At 35.8% G+C, this 24,170-nt stretch overlaps 1 protein-coding gene and 1 long non-coding RNA gene across 12 annotated transcripts in view; one reads left to right on the top strand and one right to left on the bottom strand.

The window, feature by feature from the left end:
- LOC147034238 (uncharacterized) overlaps window positions 1-24,170 on the bottom strand; it is a 206,128-nt gene that overhangs the window by 64,379 nt on the left and 117,579 nt on the right. The window lies entirely within an intron of this gene.
- LOC147034239 (uncharacterized) lies at window positions 20,579-22,127 on the top strand. The gene is made up of 3 exons (XR_015059638.1): window positions 20,579-20,757; window positions 21,059-21,495; window positions 22,024-22,127. It is a non-coding gene; the product is annotated as an uncharacterized LOC147034239 (long non-coding RNA).

Raw genomic sequence — 24,170 nt, 5'->3', positions numbered from 1 at the left:
GAATGGTTGATATGTGACGTAAGCCGAGGCACTCGCAAAGCACAAAGCAGCCCTTCTTACGGGCCACCTGACCGCTCCAGCCAATTGTCAGATGCACGTAAGTTTGCGTGGAAGCTTATTTGAGGTGGGTGCTCCGTTATTAGATGAGCTATCGTCAGAGGTTCACATCACTGATATGTAGGTATTCATGCATGGTAAAAACAAATAAATTAAATGTGCACTTTAAAGATGCTCAGAAAGCTCAAAAGCGTACTAGCGCACCAGAGGATTTTGATAGGTTTTCTCAGCGAGTGCAGGTGAGATTCTTCTGTGATAATTCTGATGTACAGAACTGTACTGTTATTTCAAAATTTAAGTGCACAAAATTTAGTATAAAATGATAACATTATAAGTCATTAGTTATATGATAACTTACAAGATCAGCCTTTTTCTGCAAACAGGGTGACAACTCCAAAGAAATCCACAAATGAATGTTGGCTGTAATGCAGCTTCATATTGCTGAAGAGGAAAACTTGGGATGCTGACTTTAAGCATTGTCATGGGTCCCTTGTAGTTGATTCCATTTCAGGATATTTACACAGGTGAACACATTAAACATGGAGGATGTTTAATGTGAAACAAATCGTGTGAAAAACAAGTTTTATACGAAATACAGCACAGGGAGTCCCCAGGTTCCGAACAATCGTTCACAGTAAGTAAATTGAACTAGGTGCTTTAGAATGGTTATATGGTTTCTCTTTGTGAGTTACAAAGCAGAGTATATTTGACACCTGATTTCCGAGCTGTTTACCGTATAAACACGTTTTCTAAATTAGAGCCAATTTTTTAATTGGCAGCTGTTTATACCGAATAATGTTGTTTGTGCACATCTCCTTGAAACGTCAATAATCCAATGTTGTTGCTTTTTTATTTGTTTATTGAAATTTGCCCAAAACAAGGGTGATAGCTCATCAAGGTGTTTGGGTTGTTCACAGCACAGTATTGTAACCGGTAATATGCACGCACATGCCGATTGCCGATTCTGATATTGGCTCAGCACTGATATATTGTGTGTGCATGTATTCGTGTGTGCATGCGTGCACACGTGCACGATCATAACATAACACGATAATAAAGCATAACATTCTCAGTAGGGTAAGAATACTGATTCTGGCTCACTTTTCCCCATGTAAATGAATGGGGGATTTTCAGCGATTTATATTTTTTTCCCTAAAAATAAACCCCCCTTTTTATCCCAAGGTATATTTATTTGTCCCCCCTTTTAACTTGGAGGTTGAACCTCATTGAATTGAACACCTGGGGGTTGAACAGCTCACTCATTGAACCTATAAAGATTTGTTCATTCTCAAATTCCTTCAATAGTTTAATTTTCTTTGCACAATAATCCCCATCTAAAATATTGACAAACAAAACATTTGAATCTTTATATTTTTTAAGATACCCCATTTGTGCCATTACGAAATGATAAACTTCTCTTAATGCTCTCATCTGACCACCTCCTGAGCCACAGGTTATTTTTTGTTAAGCCCCGCCCACTTTTCTTTAAGCCCCGCCCACTTTTGCTAAGCCCCGCCCACTTTTGCTAAGCTCCGCCCACTTTTCATGAGGTATTTTTTTCTAAGCCACGCCCACTTTTCCTAAGCCCCGCCCACTTTTGCTAAGCTCCGCCCACTTTTCATGAGGTATTTTTTCTAAGCCACGCCCACTTTTCCTAAGCCCCGCCCACTTTTGCTAAGCTCCGCCCACTTTTCATAAGGTATTTTTTCTAAGCCACGCCCACTTTTCCTAAGCTCCGCCTACTTTTGCTAAGCCCCGCCCACTCTTACATCATTTCCAGTTCATCTCTGACTCACAAAGAAATCACTAGAAAATTACAGGATGTTATGGTTTTGAAAAATTTCCCAATGAAGGCTTGCCTAGGCTTGCCCAGGGAATTTCCAAAGGAAACCACACCCACCAGTCTTTCTCTATACAAGCTTCAAACCCAGGCTCCATTTTAAACATTTGTTCTTGCTGGCAATGGTGTTCTGTGTGCTTGTCTCGAACTGTCTGTCTTCTATGGAACTAAACCTTCAAGTTGATGAACTGGATTCAAACCTCTTATCTATTGAGGTAAGATTTTTTATTTTCCTATTTTCAAACTTTGATTGAAGCATACTCATTTAATAATTAAATAACTTAATTAATACATTATTATTTTCTCTCACAGGAAATTGTGTCTGAAATACGAAATGAAAATACTGCTTTTGCTACAACTTTGGGGAAATTGTTGGCTTGGTTGAAGACCTTGAGTGGGATGACTTTGGTGTTCCTTGGAACTCTCTGTCTTGTATGGAACTAAACCTTCAAGTTGATGAACTGGATTCAAACCTCTTATCTATTGAGGTAAGATTTTTTATTTTCCTATTTTCAAACTTTGATTGAAGCATACTCATTTAATAATTAAATAACTTAATTAATACATTATTATTTTCTCTCACAGGAAATTGTGTCTGAAATACGAAATGAAAATACTGCTTTTGCTACAACTTGGGGCGAAATTGTTGGCTTGGTTGAAGACCTTATGAGCGACCAAGACCCACAGAACGAGTTTGTCCTTGATGACCCAACCAAAGAGTTATACCTTGGAGACCAGCAAAATCCTGAAAAAGAGTTTTACAGCAATAGTACTCATTGTGAGTTATCAAGACAATACCCACTGAACAAGTTATACCTTGATGAGCCAGAATACAAGTTTTACCTTGGAGACTCACAAATTTTGAAAAAATCAGTAAATGAGTTCTGCCTTGATGGTTTAAATAACTACCTTGGAGACTCAGGAAAAGGGTTCTGCCAAGATGGTTCTAAATATGGGGCCTACCTTGGAGACTCACAAATTTTGAAAAAATCAGTAAATGAGTTCTGCCTTGATGGTTTAAATAACTACCTTGGAGACTCAGGAAAAGGGTTCTGCCAAGATGGTTCTAAATATGGGGCCTACCTTGGAGACTCACAAATTTTGAAAAAATCAGTAAATGAGTTCTGCCTTGATGGTTTAAATAACTACCTTGGAGACTCAGGAAAAGGGTTCTGCCAAGATGGTTCTAAATATGGGGCCTACCTTGGAGACTCACAAATTTTGAAAAAATCAGTAAATGAGTTATCCTTAAGAGACTTTGTAAGTTGGTTTTACTTTGAATACTTGAAATGTGGGTTCTGGATTGATAACTCACAATGTGATACATATCTTGGAAACTCAACGGGAATGTGGTTATACCTTGAAGACTTGGAAAGTTGGGTTTATGTTGGACACTTGAAACTTTTTTGGGGGCTTTTATTTATTTATTTATTTATTTATTATTATTATTATTTTATTTATTTATATTTTGGAGACTTTTGGAGTTGCTATCACTCTTTGGGATCTAAACCTATCGATGTAGTTCTTTGTCGGATGGTGCTTGATGGGAGCAAGATCAAGAAAGTTCTGGGAAGAAAGTGCAGGCTTACTCCCCCTTTCTACGTCATCAAACCTGAAAGCCTTAAAAGACAGAATTGGAAGAAGAAAAAAAACGTAAAAATATATATATATAGGTGGAAATCTCATTTTGAAAAAGACATTGTGTTGGGCGAGGATTGAGTTGGGGTTGAGATTTTGAATGTGAGGGTTGGTGTTGAGATTTTGAATGTGAGGGTTGGGACACACACACATACACATCAACAAACAAAAGTTAAGCCTTGACTATTCAGTTGAGGATTCTGTGTTTGGGGTTCACAGATCTAAGAACGTCCCCCTTGACACACATTATATACTGTTATACACCTCGGACTTGGCCCTCGAGTGTCCACAACGGTGTATAGTAGGAGGGAGTGAAGCGCCAACCTATTGCTCCCATTACACACACACACACAAACAAAAGTTAAGCCTTGACTATTCAGTTGAGGATTCTGTGTTTGGGGTTCACAGATCTAAGAACGTCCCCCTTGACACACATTATATACTTGTCCCTCTAGTGTCCACAAAGGTGTATTATCTGCTTAGTTTTGTCTTTTGTAATTCCTGTGAATAAAATGAACCTAAAATCTCTTCCCCTTCCAAATCATATATTTTATAAGTCCAAGGAACTGTATCTATTACATCAACAATTTTAAAAAGTTCTTTCGTCCATCGTTCAGTAAAACCCTTTTCAAAATGAGATTTCCACCTATATATTCTTACGATATCACCAACTTTGAACTTAGGTTTTCTGACATTAATCTCTTTTTCATATTTTAATTTTGTAAATGTTTCTGATGGCTTCATATTCGTTGATGTGTGAATCGTGTCATTATACTTATCCACAATATCCTGAATAAAAGATTACCATTGTTGTGAACCGAGTTGTGTGAATTTTTTATATAGTCTCTCTTTTAAGGTACGATTAAAACGTTCAACAACAACTGCCTTCCCTTCATTAAAGGTACTGTATAATGTAATACTGTTATTTTTTAGAAAATTCATAAATGTCTTGTTATAAAACTCTCTACCCTCATCAGTCCACAATTTCTTAGGTTTTCTCTTACTTTTATTAAATATCTGTTGAAAAGCTAACATAAGAGTATTACCTGTTTTGTTTTTTAAAGGGACAACCCACGCATATCTACTCCTCAAATCAATAACGGTTAAAGCATACTTGTACCCCTTATCATTATTGAGTTCAATCAAATCAGCAGACCAGATATAATCAACTTCCTTGGAATAAACTTTCCTTCTCTGAAACTTTGTGAATATTGGTTTATGTAATTCATCAGCTAATTGCTCTTCAGTCTTAATGGCATCATTAGAGCCTATAAGTTTTTGAATTTCCAAGTCCAAGTTTCAATTTAGCACTAATCATCTTCTTCACGATGAACCTATCAACTTTTTCTCTCAAGGTTGGATTTTGTATCAGAGACAAATTATATAACATTTCTCTATCGGCTTCATGCTTTTCTTCCAACGTTGTGGTATTCCCATAATCAATATCGTGTCTCATGCACACTTCATCAACTCTATTGATTGGTTTACTCCAGGATTTAGGATTGTCTGCCTCATCTAATCTTTTATCTAAGTTTGTGCCTGGACCACAGAAAGAATAACCTGGAAGATGTAATTCCACTGGTATTCCAGTAGTTGTAAATTTACTTCCTGATAAAAACTTTTGTATATCTCCTCCGAGTTTGTGTTTGGAGATAAATTGATTTTTTTTTGAACCACACACCAAACATATACCTTTTTGTATAACCCTGTTATTTTTACTTTTAATATATGAAATATTTTTAGTATTAGTTTTCTTTTTACATTTGAGACAATAACTCATTTATTTATGAGAAAAATTTCTGCAGAGTGCAAAAACCTTTTTAGTTTCCAACATGCACATTTGAATCTTAATTTTTAAAACATAAAGAATCCTTAGAAATGCCTTCACTCTCTCCTCCATTTATTTAAGAAAAAACTTGAATTAAAATCTATATCTTGTCGATGCTAATAGTCTTGTCGAAAGTATTGCAAATAGACTTGTCAATTCTTTGTTTTCCTCCTCGGTGGGTTGAGTTATTTTCTGTAATACCTCTATTCTTTTTTGAATCTCACTGGTTTCCATATTTTGATATTTATTCATTCTCTCTCTTTCCTCCCTCTCTCTCTTCTCCTTTTCCTCCTTCTCTCTCTTCTCTCTTTCCTCCTTCTCTCTCTTCTCCTTTTCCTCCTTCTCTTTCTTCTCCCTCTCTCTCTTCTCTCTTTCCTCCCTCTCTCTATTCTCTCTCTCCTCCTTCTCCTTTTCCTCCTCTTCCCTCTCTTCTTCAACTCCTTCCTCATCCCTTACTATACTTGAATCGTTTACACCCCATAGAATATTATACATATATTCATCAGGATTTCTTGTTATTCCTGTATCCAAAATAATTTTTTACAACAGGATACCAATAAAATTTCTTTTGAATTTCTAAAAGAGCCTTACCTTTTCTTAACCTTATAATTTTTTCATTATTTAACATTCTAATTAAATCTAAAGTTGTTGGTTTATCAACATCAGCATAATGCCAATCTTTTATTGAAAATACCTCATTCTTATGTTGTAGAACATATTTATTAAAATACCGAATACCCTTTTCTTGAAGGTATGCTTGAACACAGAAATGATAATTTTCTTGAAGCCTTCTTGCTGTCATTTATGTATTAGAAATATATGTTAGAATAATATTATGGCACGAAACACCTCCCCATCTTCCCATAGTTAAATCATTTTGTATTTCCTTACTTATTATATATAATCCTGTTTTTTCTGTTTTCATGAGATAAACAAGGGCAAAACCATTATTATATTTACCCTTATTAAATTCTTTTATTTGTTGTTTACTAATCGTGGCTCCACAAAACTCATTCTCGATACCAAGTGGATAATATTCTTCCTTACGAGACTGATTTAATTGTTCCAGGTCTTCGAGGTTAATTTTAAATGACCAATTATACCCTAAATCATTCATATCATACCCCCATTGTTCTATTCTCATACAAACGATACGCCCTTCTTTATAAAAATTTATTTTAATTCGAACTGTGAATTCTGTATGACCTGGAGATAATATCAACACTTCTGTATCTTTAGAATACACAGCCGTTTTATTTAAGTATATATATTGTGATAAATCGCTTAATCTCACCAAGTCATTCGCGTCAGTCGGGCTTGGATAATTTTTTAATTTATAAGCATTTTTCATGTTAATATTTTTGTTTATATTATATTTATGTCGTTCAGCCTGTGCCTTTGTGTAATAATTTGATAAATCAATATCCAGTTCTTGAGATACACCAAAGATAGAACCATCTTTACCAACATAAGTCATTTATATTAGATTAAAAATAATATCATAAAATTTTTTATTTTTGTTGAGTTGAAATAACACATATAGACATAATTGACCACAACACTTGGAATTTAATTCTTGGACTTGAAATGTTTGATAAACACCATTCTGTAAGAATTTTATGACTTCAACAGGTGGTGGAAGACCAAAACTATCAAAATAATATTTGTCTTGACTATTAAAAATACAAACCCAATGAGAACCGTTCCCATCATTATCTTCTAAGTTCATAATAATATTCTTTGTATGTTTCGACACATTTGTTAATTCATCTCTCATACAAATAACCACATTATGAATTTTTAATTTCTTACAATATTTGGCAAGTTGTAAATTTGATGTTGTATTCTTTCCAAATTCTTTCAACCACTCATCAATGCTCATTTATTTATTAGAAAGATATAATCCATTACCTCTTTTCGTTAATTTTACACCTGCTTGTGCTATAGAAGAAAGCATATCTCCAACTAACAATCTCGCTTTATCAGGCAGACCTTCAAGTTTTTCAGCAAAATCTACAATTACACCACTTCCACTAATTTGTTTCTCCAACTCTTTGTTATGTCTTTCCAATTCTTTTTGAGCCTGGAGTTGAGCCTTCCTTTCGTTGGCAGTTTTGACCGCTGTTGAAATACCACCCGTCAATGCTCCAACCGCACTTAAACCAGCAAATAAAGGAATTAGAAATGGGAGAAATCCTCCACTCGTCTCTCTTATTGAATATTTTTTCAACATTGGTTTTGTCATTTTAATTTTAAGTGAGCCAGTGTCATTCAAGATTTTAACCTGTTCTCTTGTGAGCAAAACATCAATTCTTACTGCTCCTTTTCTCTGAATTGTATTAACGTTAATCGTACAAGGCTTTTGATTTTGAACACAAGATGATAGTTTATGAAGATTGATTTGATTAACATATACCCCAGTTGGTACTTTGCCACTCATTTATTTAACAAAAAAATTATGTGAGACTAATCATCACACCATTATCTGTATTAATCTGCAATTCTGTTTCTTCCAAAAGCAAACAATATGTATCAACTTCTTCACTCTCTCCTCTTTCAATGTATAGGGAAGTATCCACTCGATTAGACTTTATAGTTTCTTTTTGAGCGCTCAGGTCAAACGTATAGATTGTATACAAACTTTTAAATGCTGTCATATCCAAAATAGGTTCTTTATTTCCATTACTTTCACACACCTTTTGGTAAGACTTGTATGCTTCAGCAAAATCATTTTTTCCCAATTAATTTCCAATCTATCTCGTGGATAAAATGTTCCATCTAGAGAAACGCGAAGTTGTTTCACCTTAGCATTATCACTCAATGCATTATTCTTATCAGTCGCAGTATCACCATCTGGCTTTTTAAAAATCATCCACAGATATCGTGGCTTTCCTTCCAGAACACCCAAATTCCACGTGTAAGTAGTTTGATTGAGTTTAACGTGTTGACATCTTCTTTTGAGGTATGATACACTGAGTGGTCTCTTTGAGTTAAGTCTTCGATTCAACATCTCTTCTGTTTTAAGATTAGGAGTATATTCACTGATATACCAACTCATCTCCTCAATTACAAATTTATTCTGATCACCAAAAGCATTACCAACACCAAAAAGCAATCTATTTTCATTATCATTCCTTTGTAGTTGAAATCTAATTTTAAGACCATACAGAACTTTATCATAATCACAAAATCCAAATATACCTTTAAGAGGAACTGCCACAGTAAAACTATTTTCTGCTTTTGTATCATCATTATACATTCCTTTCCTTTGAATATATCCAGGGTCTGTGTTTGTTCCCGTTGACATATCAGGAATAAAACCTTCGACAGACCCCTTTCCCATTCTATCACTGAATGTATAGAGTGTAAATTTCATCATTTCAGATACAGCAGAGACATAATCAACCGCTTCAACTTCTTGTGTTCCAATATACAATCGCACACTATCAAACATTTTCCAGAAGAAATCATTTACAAGTGTAGCGTTTGTGTTATTCCCAGCCTTAGTGAATTTAAATTTACACAACAAGAAACTTTCGGAGAGATTCAAATAGGTTTGTTGATTATTTATTTCAAAACTTTTTGTACCATTTGTATTCCAGTCTGTTCCAGTTATTGCATTTACCTTGAAGTAATCTTCTTTTTTAGTGGAGTTTGAGATAATAATAGTATCATCCAAATCATAGATACTATCAATTGCTTCCATACTTGTATTTATTTAGGAAAAAAGATGTTAAAACTTTTGAAACCCTGATCCAAGTATTTGAATTATTTTCTGTCGTTCTTGGGGGACAACTGAGTTTTACCTTTCTTAATTTCTTTTATTGCTTGTAATTTATGAGATTCTTTCTGAGCATCTTTTATACTCTTTACAGCACCTGCTACATTTCCCACAGCAGAAGCAGTTGAACCAATTAGGTCTTTATGTTTAAGAATAGTTGAACCAATACCCATGAGAGTATCAATTATCCCATCTCCTCTAAATTGATGTCCAACACCCCTTTGTCTCTTAGGTTTATAGTATCCTCTACCAAGATACATACCTTCACCCTTGTAGTACGGGGAAAGGAACATCCCATCCCCTGTAATTATTTTATATTTTCCCAACTCGTGCTTCCTCACAATAACCATCGTATTTATTTATTGAAAAACTTCACGTAGGTGAATTCTGATGGATATAACTTCTCCATTAAAAGAGATCACACGATTATCTTGGTCGGTTATCCTAAAATTTACTCTGTGTATGGTTTTTCCTGACACAGGTAGATAAACCAAATTTTTAGGCTCCATATTGAATTTATAACCAATTGGGGTTGAGTATGCGCTGAATGAAAATATTGTATTTGTTTTTAATCCATCATTATAAGCACCATCAATCAAATCACAGTGAATTAACACCGAATTTATTCCTGAGGATATTTGAATGACATTATCACTGTAAAACGTCCCATTAGTTTCAATCTTTTTTGAGGAGAAACCTAATAACTCTCTAAATGAATTATCAATTGTGAAATCAACCTTGTAGTTATTTTTAACTTTAATCGTTGATTTTGAAGTATGTTTTTGAATGTTTATAATAATATTTTTTGGTTCATCACCCTGTTCTTTCATAAGACGAGCAATTTCGGAAGATATTTGAGAAATCTCGTATGCTCCGGGTGAGACTGTTATCGTTTTGTATCCACTTCCCGGATTATAACTAAACTTGTCATTTTTCTCGGTTATATTAAATAAGGTATTATAAGTCTCCATGGACAATAAAGATGCCTCATATTCTTTTGTTGTGTCAAGTTGTAGTGGGTATGGGAATGAAGATGTGTGGTCGCTTGTTGTGAAATTAAAACTCAGGATTGTGCTTCTCATCTTATTTAATATGAGATAAAATGTCTTTATATTGATATTTCTTAATTATTTTCATGTTCATCAACTGGTCTAAAATGGCTGATGCTTCATTAAAACAATTGTTATTTCCAGCCTTCTTACTGCCAAACAACAATAACAGTCTATTAACTAATTGCGATGGGTCATTTGGAAGAAAACTAATACCTGAACCAAGGATACTTAAAGCCTGAATAATGTGTTTCTCCTTCTCATTCTTCCTACTTTTACCAGAAAGAATAACCTTATAATTTAGAGTGTTCAGCAAATCAATATATACTCTATCATCATTATTTTCCATATCCAATGGTTTATCAATATACTTTGATTCATCCCTCACAGTTGAACCTTGCCTTCCATCTTTTGTGAGAAGAAACATTAATCTCGGAGTTAGTTTAACAGGGGTTGAGCAGAACTTAAGAACCTTAATTCATCATTAAATATCAATACCTTTTCTTGAACAAGAAGAAATATTGCTGGTTGTTCTGTTGGAATGAGTCCTGCTTTGGTTTTTGAATCCGCTGAATATTCATTGTTTTGAACAGCATTCACAATATAATCAGGGGTTGATTAATCTCTTCCAGTTGTTGAAATAAACCTTCATCATCATATTCTAATTCTCCTAAATGCTCTAATTCTTCCTCCGTCATTTGACTGAAATCTTTTAACATTTGAAGCTTTCTAGGAGTATATTCTACTGTGGGAACTGTGGAAACATCTTTCATTTTTCTTGGGAAGTTTTTAAAAGTGGTTTAAAAAATTTCTCTTGTTTTTTTCAAATGCTTCTTCGCCCGTTAGTTTCTGTCTGCGTTTCTTCTTTATGTCTTCCTGTTGTTTTACAACTTTTGAAACCAACTCTTGATGTTCCTTAAATCTTCTTGCTCTTTCTTTTGTATCCATTTATTTATTGTAAAATATCATTTAATGAATTGTAAAGATCAACAGGGAAATTTTCCTTTTCTTCATCATTCAAGTAGATGTGTTCAAATAAATCCTTTTCTTTAAATATTTCATCAAATTCTTTATTAACATTAATGCGAGTTGTAATTTCTTCTTCACTAATCCTTGCATCTCTGCTTTTCATACGTTTGTGTTGAGTTTCTTCATCAACATCAAAACCGAATGATAAAATCTTCACTCCGCTCAGATATTTAATAATTTGTCTCGTTCCTTCTGGATTAGTTTCTAATATCCCAACACCACCAGATTTTAGTTTCTTTAACTCACTCTTACAATGTGAATATTTTGTTGTACCAAGAGAAACCTCCTCAAATATTTGTCCTTCATTCCTCAATCGCATATGTTCCTCCACTGAAATATAGTGATAATCTTCACCTTTTACTTCTCCAGGTCTTATTGCTCTAGTTGTTGTTGATACAATGCGTATCACGGGGTGTTTTTTAAGTAAATTTACAATATTCTCATTTGTACTACACAAGAACCTTGATTTATGAAAGTTTTTTCCAGAAGCAGATTTACCCACAAGATTTATAATAATAGTTGTCATTTATATATGTAGTTGTTTATAAAACAAAAAATATATCCCTTAATATCTCATCTTGTTTCACAACAATATATTTATATTTTTCAGTCGTGTGCTTCATATAATCCTCAAATTTCTTTTTACTACATAATGTAGAACAATTATCTCTCCAAAAATTATTGATATCTATTGAATTTAACTTGAATAAAATAAAAGTATTAGCATTGTTTCTGATGGAACGACGAGGAAGTTGAAAGTACGATTGACTAAGATAAATACAATTACAAGAAGAATGTCTCCCTCTTGTGTAGTAGCTGTCCATTACCGTTTGGTTTCTCTCATTAACACAATCATCAAAGATAACGAGGTTCTTTTTTGATTTATCCAAATCTTGGGGAGACGGTATATCATCCGTATTATCACTAAGAATACAAGTTATAAGATTTGATTTCTTTTTACATCTCTGTGTATCACAAAATAGTTGAATTATATCTTCAATGTTATAATCATTTAGGTTTTTTGACGTTTAAATAAACCTATTATATCTTCTTTTTGAAGACCAGCATTAAAACCTTGTGAGAGTAGTTGATACTCTGGTTGAAAACTCGACTTTGTGAAAATTATTAAATTATCATAATCTAAAAAGTTGGGAGTGAGGAGCATTTTTAAAAGTAAGCAGGTTTTTCCACATCCACTTGAACCAACTATGAGACATCTTAATGAATTTGGGAGATTTTTATGGTTGTTAAATTTTATCTTATTTTCCCAAATAGGTAAAAAATCATTCATTTATATATTTGAAAAACAGGTTATTTAATTTATTATTGGCTTTTTTAGAAACTCTATATTTTATCCTAAGTTCAGGTTTAATTTCAAGATAATCCATTATTTTATTTATACAATATCTTGTGTTGATATTTCCCTGAAAATTACATCCATGAATAATATACAACAACAATCCTTTGAACATTTCTCTTATACGTTCAGTTTCTTCCCTTGTAAGGAAAGGTGTGTTATCATCCTCATACTTTACATTCATTTCTCTAATCAATCTTGTAAAGTAATTCATTTTTGGTGTAAATCTAAAAGAATTATTTTCCTTTTTATATTTTTTATTATCATTAATTAGAAGATAATCACAGAATATACATTGTTTATAGGCTTTTGACTCTGTGTTTAATCCCTGTCTTTCACACGCAGGACAATTCTCAAATTTGTCATATGGAGAATCAGGAAAGTCTAGCATATTTATAAAGTAAAACTTTACTTAAACTGAAATTCATCTATACTTTCAGTTGTATATTACCATCGATATCGATATACTTTTTTTCATTATCAGATTCAACGACAACATTTTTTATATTAAAGGTAATTTTAAAATTATCGTTAACTACTATTGAACGAAATGTCATTTCACCTGATATATTAACATCCTTTATTTCATCAAGATTTACATCTTTAGGGTTGTTGAAAAAAATACAAATTTCTCCTTGCATATTACAGATGGTCTTATCTTTTCTTTCTAAAGCTTCATCCATAAGGTTTTTGTTCTTTGATACTTTTTCTTGTTTCATTGCTTTTTCTAGTTTTGAATATATTACTAGAAGGAGAGGAGAAACTTTTGTTAGAGATACTTTAATTGATGTTCTACCAGGTATACTAAAAGCCCTTCCACTGAAGGAAATTGAAGAACTCATATTATTTACCATAATAGTTTTTATCCAATAGTTGTTATATTTATCTTTGTTCAATTTTACATCCTTGACATATTTCTCAGTATCTTTAACAGATGAAGAGATTGATTGAAACTTGTCTTTTGTGTCTTGAAACATTGTATTTATTAAGTGAAAAAGTTGGAGGATAAAATGTTTTTAAGCACAGATTCACCTATAAATTAAACGAAATTTTCATCAAGAAAATTTTAGTTCAAGCAAAGTTTTATTCTATAAATATGGTGAATACAACGTACTGCGATGTTTGTAATCACGAATATAAACATTATAGAAAACACCTCCGAACCAACAAACACACATTTAATCTATTTCATCAAATATCTCCTCTTGAGTTGGAAAGAAAACATTGTGATATCTGTTCAAAGGATGTTTTGAAGAGTAGTTATAATCAACATCTTCAATCACAAAAACACAAGAAAAATGAGTTTAAAGTAAAGGGAGACTATTATATTAAAAACACTGATGAGGCATTTAAAGGGCATATAAAAATAAGGATTTTTCAATTTGGAGAACCCAGTCCATCATCAATAGCTGAATCAATTGAAATAGTGAAACCCGATGTTGAAAAATTTATTAAAAAGACATTAAAAGAAATAAAAACTTTAAAGTTTTATATGGGAGTGAAAATGAATATGAAAAGACAAGATGAAGAACAAACTCCTTATATGAGAACAGATCTTCATTTTATAACATCATTTCAAGATTTTTTGAATAGTGGGGTTTATGAAGAACTATCAAGACAAGAGGAGGATGTTGATAATACAGTGGTAGGAAGTGGATTCAATATTAAAAAAATCATCTTTTTAGATATACACATTCTAAAATCAAACCCTCTTAAAGCTTCTTCTTATATTGAATTACCAAAAGAAATAAAACTAAAGAAGGCAGTTGTTAATATTAAGAACAATGATAATAAATGTTTTCTCTGGTCTGTTCTTGCTCACTTACATCCACCAAAATGTAATTCAGAAAGAGTAAAACAATATATGAAATATGAGAATACCTTGGACATTAAAGATTTTAAATTCCCAATGCCATTAACAGATATTCCTAAATTTGAGAAAAAGAATAATCTTTCTATTAATGTATATGGATTAACGGATACAAACAAAATTCAAATATTAAAAATTTCAAACAACTATAAAAATGAAGAAACACACATTGACCTTTTATATTTTAGTGTTGGAAAGAATTCACATTACACATACATCAATAATTTATCAAGATTAATCTCTTCTCAGGTATTCAGAACAGCAAACAAAATATATCCTTGTAAGCGATGTCTTAATTCATTTCATACAAAAGAACGATTAGAACAACATTCAAAATATTGTAGTAATCATAAATCAGCTGTAATTACAATGCCTAAACCTGGTGAAAAGATTTATTTTGAAGATTATAATAAATCTATCATGCACCCATTTGTGATATACGCTGATTTTGAATGTATCCTTAAAAAGATAAATACTGCTTCTCCTAATCCAAAAGAACCATATACAAATAAATATCAAAAACATATTCCTTGTGGTTTTTGTTATTATATCAAATCATCTGTTGGAGAAAAGTATAACAAACTTGAACATTATCGTGGAAAAAATGCTTCACAAGAGTTTGTAAAACGATTAGAAAAGGATTGTATAAGACTCACTAAATTAATGAAAGAAACAAATGAACCGATGAAATTAACCAAAGAAGAAAAATTAGAATTTAGAATGAACAATATCTGTCATATTTGTGAGGGGGAAATTAAGGAGTTTAAAGTTAGAGACCATTGTCATCTTACTGGTAAATATAGAGGTCCCGCTCATTCCTGTTGTAATCTTAATTATAAATTACCTTCTTTTATTCCAGTCTTTCTTCACAACAGCGCCAACTATGATACACATCTATTTATAAATGAACTTTCAAAAACACCAGGGAATATTTCTGCTATAACAAACACAAGTCAAAAGTATATTTCATTTTCAAAAATGATATTCACAAAACCTATAACTCGTATTAGGTTTTTAGATTCTTACAAGTTTATGGGAACACCACTAGCCTACCTCGCATCAAATCTAAGCTCCACGGACTCTTTTCCAAATCTTAATTCATTCTTTCCAAAAGAGGAAATTCTCACTAAAGAGGAAATTCAGATTAAAGAGAGAATTCAAAGTAAAGAGGAAATTCTAACTGAAGATGAAATTCTAATTATAAAGAAAATTCGAACTAAAGAGGAAATTCAGATTAAAGATGAAATTCTGATTAAAGAAGGAATTCTTACGAGAGAGGAAATTCAAACAAGGAATGAAATTCAAAGTAAAGAGAAAATTCTTACAAGTAAGGGAATTTATCCTTATGATTATATGGATTCATTTATGAGATTTAAAGAAACACAACTTCCTTCAAAAGAAAGTTTCTATAATAACCTTTATGAAGAAGAGATAAGTGATAAGGAATATAAACACGCACAAGAAATATGGAAAATATTTAAGATAAAGAACCTTGGAGAATATCATGATTTATATCTAAAAACAGATGTTTTATTGTTAGCTGATGTGTTTGAGGCTTTTAGAACACTCTGTCATAATAAAAATTGTTATGGATTAGACCCTGCCCACTATTTCACAGCTCCTGGTTTAGCTTGGAGTGCAATGTTGAAAATGACAAAACAAGATATAGATTTAATCAGTGATGTTGATATGCTTTTGATGATTGAGAAGTCCAAGAGAGGTGGAATATCACAAGTATGTTCAAAAAGATATGCTAAAGCAAATAATAAATATCTTCCAAATTATAATAGTGAAAAAGATAGTAATTATTTGATGTATTTTGATGCTAATAATTTGTATGGATGGGCAATGTCTCAATCTCTGCCTTATGGTAAATTAGAGTGGGTGGAAGAAAAGGATTATGAAAAGGCTTTGATGAATATTGTTATTTCTTCTCAAGAGGAATTGAATGACGAAGAAGAAGGTTATTATTTTGAAGTTGATTTGAGGTACCCGAGTGATCTTCATAATAAGCATAAAGATCTTCCTTTTGCATGTGAGAAAGAAACTCCAAAGAAAGAATGGTTAAGTGATTATCATAAAAGTTTTAATATTAAAGGTAAATCAACAGAAAAGTTATTAACAACATTCTATGATAAAGAGGGATATGTTTTGCATCAGAGAAGCTTAAAACAGTTTTTGAGAGAAGGATTGAGAGTAGCTAAAATTCATAGAGTTTTAAAATTTAAACAAAGTCCTTGGGTGAAAAAGTATATTCAATTCAATACAGATATGAGAGCAAATACAAAAGTAAAATTTGAAGGGGACTTTTATAAATTAATGAATAATGCTGTATTTGGAAAGACTATGGAAAATGTTAGAAACAGGCAAAACATTAGATTCGCAACATCTTGGAAAGAAGCTTCGAGATTGATAAATAAACCAAGTTTTGAGAGAGAAGAGGTTTTTTCAGAGAACTTTTCTGCAATTCATATGAAAAAGGAAAGTATTGTAATGGATAAACCAATTTATATTGGAACAGCAGTTCTTGATTTATCAAAGATATTGATGTATGATTATTTGTATAATGACTTAAAGAAAGAGTATGGTGAAAATGTTTCATTGTTGTATATGGACACTGATAGTTTTATCCTAGATATAAAAACTGATGATGTTTATGAAGATATGAAGAAAAATATTGGAGTATATGATACAAGTAATTTCAGCAAGAAGAGTGAGTTATTTTCCAAAAAGAATGAAAAGGTTATTGGTAAGTTTAAGGATGAGTTGGGTGGAAAAGTAATGAGTGAGTTTATTGGATTGAGAGCAAAGGCATATGCTTATAAGTATGGTGAACAGATTGATAAGAGGTTAAAGGGAATAAAGAAATATGTAATAAAGAAATCAATAACTTTTAGAAATTATTATAATTGTTTGATGAATAAGAAAGAAGAATATAGGAAAATGAATACAATAAGAAGTTATAAACATAACATATATAGTGAAGAAGTAAATAAAAAGGCATTAGGAGCCTTTGATGATAAGAGATTTATTTTAGATAATGGAATAGATTGTGTTCCATATGGATATTGTATGATAGAGTGTATAAAATAGATTATGTTTTAACGATGGGAAGATGGGTTAGGGTTTTTTAAGGGCTACCGCCGCGTTTTTCATAATATATAAATGGTTAAACCAAGTATTAATCAAACTAAAGAGTGGAGAAAATCTCAGTCTTGGTATATAAATGGAAAACATAATGAATGTGAAAAATATCAAATAAGTCTTATTGAAAAAATAACTAAAACAAAGGTAAATAAAACAAATAAGCGAATTAATTTAAAAACTAGTAAGTTAGAGGATGTAAAGAAAAAAATGAATATCCTTGAATGGACTGAAAACTTTGATGGTTATCAATTGAACAATGAAAAAACAATTTACTATAATCTCAAAATGATATGTGGCTCAGGAGGTGGTCAAACAAGAGCATTAAGAGAAGTTTATCATTTCGTAATGGCACAAAAGGGGTATCTTAAAAAATATAAAGATTCAAATGTTTTGTTTGTCAATATTTTAGATGGGGATTATTGTGCAAAGAAAATTAAACTATTGAAGGAATTTGAGAATGAACAAATCTTTATAGGTTCAATGAGTGAGCTGTTCAACCCCCAGGTGTTCAATTCAATGAGGTTCAACCTCCAAGTTAAAAGGGGGGACAAATAAATATACCTTGGGATAAAAAGGGGATTTATTTTTAGGGAAAAAAAATATAAATCGCTGAAAATCCCCCATTCATTTACATGGGGAAAAGTGAGCCAGAATCAGTATTCTTACCCTACTATTCTCTTTGCGAACGCTCCTTCTCTCTCGTCTCCTGTCTCTTGTTTCTCTCTTCTCTCTTCTCTCTCTCTCTCTCTCTCTCTTTTCTCTCTCTCTCTCTCTCTTTTCTCTCTCTTTCTCTCTCTTTTCTCTCTCTTTCTCTCTCTCTCTCTCTCTCTCTCTCTCTCTCTCTCTCTCTCTCTCTCTCTCTCTCTCTCTCTCTCTCTCCCTTCCTCACTCCCCCTCCAAATACAGCACAGCACCTCTCTCTCTCTCTCTCTCTCTCTCTCTCTCTCTCTCTCTCTCTCTCTCTCTCTCTCTCTCTCTCTCTCTCTCTCTCTCTCTCTCTCTCTCTCCCTTCCTCACTCCCCTCCAAATACAGCACAGCACCTCTCTCTCTCTCTCTCTCTCTCTCTCTCTCTCTCTCTCTCTCTCTCTCTCTCTCTCTCTCTCTGTCTCTCTCTCTGTCTCTGTCTCTCTCTCTCTTTTCCTACCTCGACCTCCCTTTCTACCTCTACCTCTACCTACCCCTCTCTTTCTCTCTCTCCACCTTTCTTTCTCTCTCTACCTTTCTTTCTCTCTCTGCCTCTCTCTCGCTCTCTCTACCTACCTCTCCTTCTCTCTACCTATCTCTCTCTCTCTCTCTCTCTCTCTCTCTCTCTCTCTCTCTCTCTCTCTCTCTCTCTCTCTCTCTCTCTCTCTCTCTCTCTCTCTCTCTCTCTCTCTCTCTCTCTCTCTCTCTCTCTCTCTCTCTCTCTCTCTCTCTCTCTCTCTCTCTCTCTCTCTCTGTCTACCCCACTGTCCCTCTCCACCTCTTTCTCCCTCTTTACCTTTTGTCTTTCTCTCTACCTCTCTCTTGACCAATATGTACCACTCCATCTCCTCCTCGCTCCCCCTCCGAATAAAGTGCAACACTCTCTGCCCACTCCTCTCTTCTCTCTGTCTCCTCCTCATAAGCTGCAGCACTCTCCTCCCACACCTCTCTCTCTTTCTCACCCTCTCCTTCCAAGAGTGTATATCAACGTGTGGTGAAGCGTCGCTCTACTCCTCCCCTTCCTCGCTGTCCTCCTCCCCTTCCTTGCTCTCCTCCTCCCCTTCCTTGCTCTCCTCCTTCCCTTGCTTGCTCTCCTCCTCCCCTTCCTCGCTCTCCTCCTCCCCTTCCTCGCTCTCCTCCTCCCCTTCCTCGCTCTCCTCCTCCCCTTCCTCGCTCTCCTCCTCCCCTTCCTCGCTCTCCTCCTCCCCTTCCTCGCTCTCCTCCTCCCCTTCCTCGCTCTCCTCCTCCCCTTCCTCGCTCTCCTCCTCCCCTTCCTCGCTCTCCTCCTCCCCTTCCTCGCTCTCCTCCTCCCCTTCCTCGCTCTCCTCCTCCCCTTCCTCGCTCTCCTCCTCCCCTTCCTCGCTCTCCTCCTCCCCTTCCTCGCTCTCCTCCTCCCCTTCCTCGCTCTCCTCCTCCCCTTCCTCGCTCTCCTCCTCCCCTTCCTCGCTCTCCTCCTCCCCTTCCTCGCTCTCCTCCTCCCCTTCCTCGCTCTCCTCCTCCCCTTCCTCGCTCTCCTCCTCCCCTTCCTCGCTCTCCTCCTCCCCTTCCTCGCTCTCCACCTCCCCTTCCTCGCTCTCCTCCTCCCCTTCCTCGCTCTCCTTCTCCTCCTCTTCCTCGCTCTCCTCCTCCTCTTCCTCGCTCTTCCTTCCTCCCCTTCCTCACTCCTTTCGTTTGCAGGAAGATGGTTCCTACCAAAAGAAAGAAATGTACAGGAGGCAAACTTACCAAAAAAACGACTTGCAAAAGCTGCATCCAGCATAGCTTTTCACTCCTGGAGAGTAAGAAAGAAGACGAAAAGAAAACACTGTAAAAAATCTGCACCAGAACAGCCTTAACTCCGCAAGACCAAGAAAGAAGAAAACTGATCATAAAGAAGAAAGGAGGAAGGAGCGGGAGATAGAAGAAGAAGAAGAAGAAGAAGAAGAAGAAGAAGAAGAAGAAGAAGAAAGGCAGAAGGACAGGAAGATATAATTAGACAAAGAAGACAAAAAAACAAGGAATGATTAAAATTCAGAGCAGCAGAAACTCCCTTACATCAAGAAGCAAGATGAGAAGCAAACACAGCAGTAATGACTGCTTCCAGAGTAATTGAAACTTCTCAACAGCAAGAAGCAAGACCAGAAGCAAACACAGCAACAATGACAGCATTCTGCCATCCTGTGATCTCCCAGTCATTGTGTTGTCTGTCATATCTGCTTCAAGAGGACACATTTCAAGCCGATGAAACCTTTGTTGCCCCTGTGTGAAGCTGGACCATCGCCGTAAAATTTCTTGAAGCGCGACTGTGTCGTTGATGCAGTGCCCCTCTACCAGTACACACACTGGAACTGGCACTCATTTCGCCGACCTCAGAAGGATGACAGGCTGAGTCAACCCCCTGGTGTATTAATTCAGCGGCCGACGGGGCTTGAACTCAGGACCCCAGGATCCCAAGCCACCACCCTAACCACTGAGTCAACACCAGGCTTACAGCAAGGTGAGCTTTGGTCTTATTTGTGTCTCTCTCTCTCTATCTCTATCTCTATCTCTATCTCTATCTCTATCTCTATCTCTATCTCTATCTCTATCTCTATCTCTATCTCTATCTCTATCTCTATCTCTATCTCTATCTCTATCTCTATCTCTATCTCTATCTCTATCTCTATCTCTATCTCTATCTCTATCTCTATCTCTATCTCTATCTCTATCTATCTCATTCAATATTATGCCTACCCTTCTCTTCTCGCCTTCCCAGACTCTCATTCCTTAAATCGTAATAATCCTTGTTTTATTTGCAGATTTTGATCCATGTACCCTAGTGTTACAGACAAAGAACACAAATGTTAGAGTTCCGGTGAAGTCCGGTGAAAAAATCCAGAGCAGCAGAAACTCCGCAACATCAAGAAGCAAGATAAGAAGCAAACACAGCAGTAATGACTGCTTCCAGAGTAATTGAAACTTCTCAACAGCAAGATGCAAGACCAGAAGCAAATGCAGCAACAATGACAGCATTCTGCCATTCTGTGATCCCAGTCATTGTGTTCTCTGTCATATCTGCTTCAAGAGGACACATTTCAAGCCGATGAAACCTTTGTTGCCCCTGTGTGAAGCGGGACCATCGCCGTAAAATACAAAACACACAGGAAATGGCACTCTGTGTTGAGGCACGGCGGTGATGGTCATGTTTAATCCTCGACCAGTCAAAGATCCCTGGGGGATTAAACATAACAGCAAGGTAAGCTTTGGTCTTATTTGTGTCTGTGTCTGTGTCTGTGTCTCTGTCTGTGAATCTGTGTGTCTCTCTTTCTGTCTATCTCTCTCTCGGTCTGTCTGTTTCTCTCTGTCTGTTTTTATGTCTCTCTCTGTCTGTCTCTGTCTGTCTGTCTCTCTCTGTCTGTCTGTCTGTCTGTCTGTCTGTCTGTCTGTCTCTCTCTCTCTCTCTCTCTCTCTCTCTCTCTCTCTCTCTCTCTCTCTCTCTCTCTCTCTCTCTCTCCCTCTCTCTGCCCTTATCTCATTCAATATTATGCCCGCCCTTCTACTCTCGCCTTACCAGACTCTCATTCCTTAAATCGTAATAATCCTTGTTTTATTTGCAGATTTTGATCCATGTACCCTGGTTTTACAGACAAAGAACACAAATGTTAGAGTTCCGGTAAAGTTGGGAATAACGTGAGGAGCGAAGCTGCAGCGGTCATGAGCCTGGAAATTTCCAGTTTCTTCCCATATTTGTCCGCTCACCCCCACCTTACTCATCCCCTCACAGGATGGGCGCGCCGGGCGAGGATGCAGACCGGAACGCGTGCTTGACCAAGACACGCACCATGCATCGCTGGGGCCGGACGAGTAATATCTCCAGCAAGAGGATGAGGTTGACCCAATAGGTCACAATGAGAAAAACATTCTATCTGACCCAGCTAAGTTGATGCCTTCCACCTATCAATCCAAAAATGGTCACATTATTGTTGGGTTTTATTGGGACACTTTTTCTCCCTTCCCACCCCAACCCCCCCCAAATTTTTTTATTCAGAGGTGAGGCATGGTAGGCAGCATCGGTAGTAGGACAGCTCTATCTCTAAGTACAGTGTAAGTAACTTCCCATTCAATCCTGTATCATGTTGTACATCTGAATTGTTCAGTATAATTCTTTTTTGTATTCATTGTCGAGTCTCATGGAAGAGCAAAAACACAGAACAGATTGGGATGTTACAAAAGAAAAGGAACTGGAGAAACATATGGGAGGGGAGGAGAAGTACACCAACGGCAGAGTTGAGACACAAAATAGAGGGAGACTTGGAGAAATAAGTGATATCGAGAAGAATGAAAATTATGGGAGGACACAAGAAACAAACAACATGGGTCAAGCCACAAACTCTCAATAACAGAAGTGGAAGGGAAAACGAAAAACTTGCCATAACATCTCATCCTTCAGGTGGACAAGCAACAGCCTCTTTCCTCTCTGCAGACCTGATAGAATTACAGGCTAGTAAAACACTTGGAGTTGGTTTGTCTTTCAATCCTAACAAATCGTACACTCTCACTTTGTCTCTCCGAAAAGACTGTCTGACAAACCCTCCCATCTACTTTCTTGACAATCCTTTTGAATGAGTTCAATCACTCAAACTTTTGGGTCTCATTATCAGTCATGATCTGGAAAAACCACATGTCTGATTTGGCTCTTCGTCATGTAGAGTCCTTCAATGGCACACCTGAACTCTTATCCACTGACAAGGCCTTCATCTGCAGTTTGATGGAATACTGTTCTCCTGTCTGGGCTGGTGCTCCTGCCTCACACCTTGCTGTGTTTGGTGCCGTGAAAACCAAGGCCTTCAAAATAATTGGAATCTCCCGCCGATGAAGCTTAGTCAATGGGCCTTACACTTTCACATCACAGAGAGGCTGATAGTCTCAATCTTCCAGTTCCAGGTGATCCTGGATTCCAGGTGAGTTTCAAGACTCGTAGTGCTATTATTTTGTGTTTAATGCTAATACCACAAAAGTTTTTTTTTAGTATAATTTTTACACATTGTTATGGGTTGCTAGGCAATGTCTACACAAGCATGGATGTGTAGATTATTGGGGAGGTGGTGTGTGTGTGTGTGTGTGTGTGTGTGTGTGTGTGTGTGTGTGTGTGTGTGTGTGTGTGTGTGTGTGTGTGTGTGTGTGTGTGTGTGTGTGTGTGTGATGGTGGGTATCAGATGGTAAGCAAAGGCCGGGTGAAAAGGGAGATTTTTTTTGTTGGCGATGAGGGTATTGAATATGTGGAGTCTCCGTTTTGTCACAACGATACGAAACAGTTTTGTGTTGCAGAGGGTTTTGGGTGGGGGTACTTCGTGGATATTGGGGGAATGTAGGGTGACATTTTCTGGGGTTGTTGGCCGGGAACATTGGTAGTGGTACTTGCAGAGCGTAGAGGTGATGAGGATCTCTTCTGAACCTTTGAAGAGGAGGTATGATTTTTGATTTATGAGGGTGTTTTGTTTTCAGGGATTCTACCAAGAGTGGAATAGCTTGTGGATTTCTGTAATAGACTGATGGATGTGAACCAGTGTTTGGAGGGATGGTGTGGGATGGATGAATGTGGGTTTGTGAATATGTAGGGATCCATGCATGGTCAAAGTGAGTGTATGAGAGAAGGGGGTGCTTCAGATTCTGTGTGGTTCAGATTCAGATTCTTCAGATTCAGATTCAGATTCTTCAGATTCTCCTTCAGAGAAGGGGGTGCTGAGATTTGCGGCAGTTATTGAGAAACAAATTAGGACTTTTTAGAAGAGAAACTGAGGATGTGGTTGTTGGGTTGGGACAGCAGGTAGTTCCTGGAAGGAAAAAGTTGAAGGTGTTGTATATGAATAGCAGGATCTTCACTGGAAAGAAAGAAGAGCTGGAAGCTGCTTGATGGTGTGGGGTATGATC

The sequence above is a fragment of the Eptatretus burgeri genome, chromosome 1, assembly GCF_056783735.1.
Source record: "Eptatretus burgeri isolate ZD-2024b chromosome 1, Ebu_testis_v1, whole genome shotgun sequence".
NCBI classification, from domain to species: domain Eukaryota; kingdom Metazoa; phylum Chordata; class Myxini; order Myxiniformes; family Myxinidae; genus Eptatretus; species Eptatretus burgeri.
This window is presented reverse-complemented; position numbering and strand designations above follow the sequence as displayed.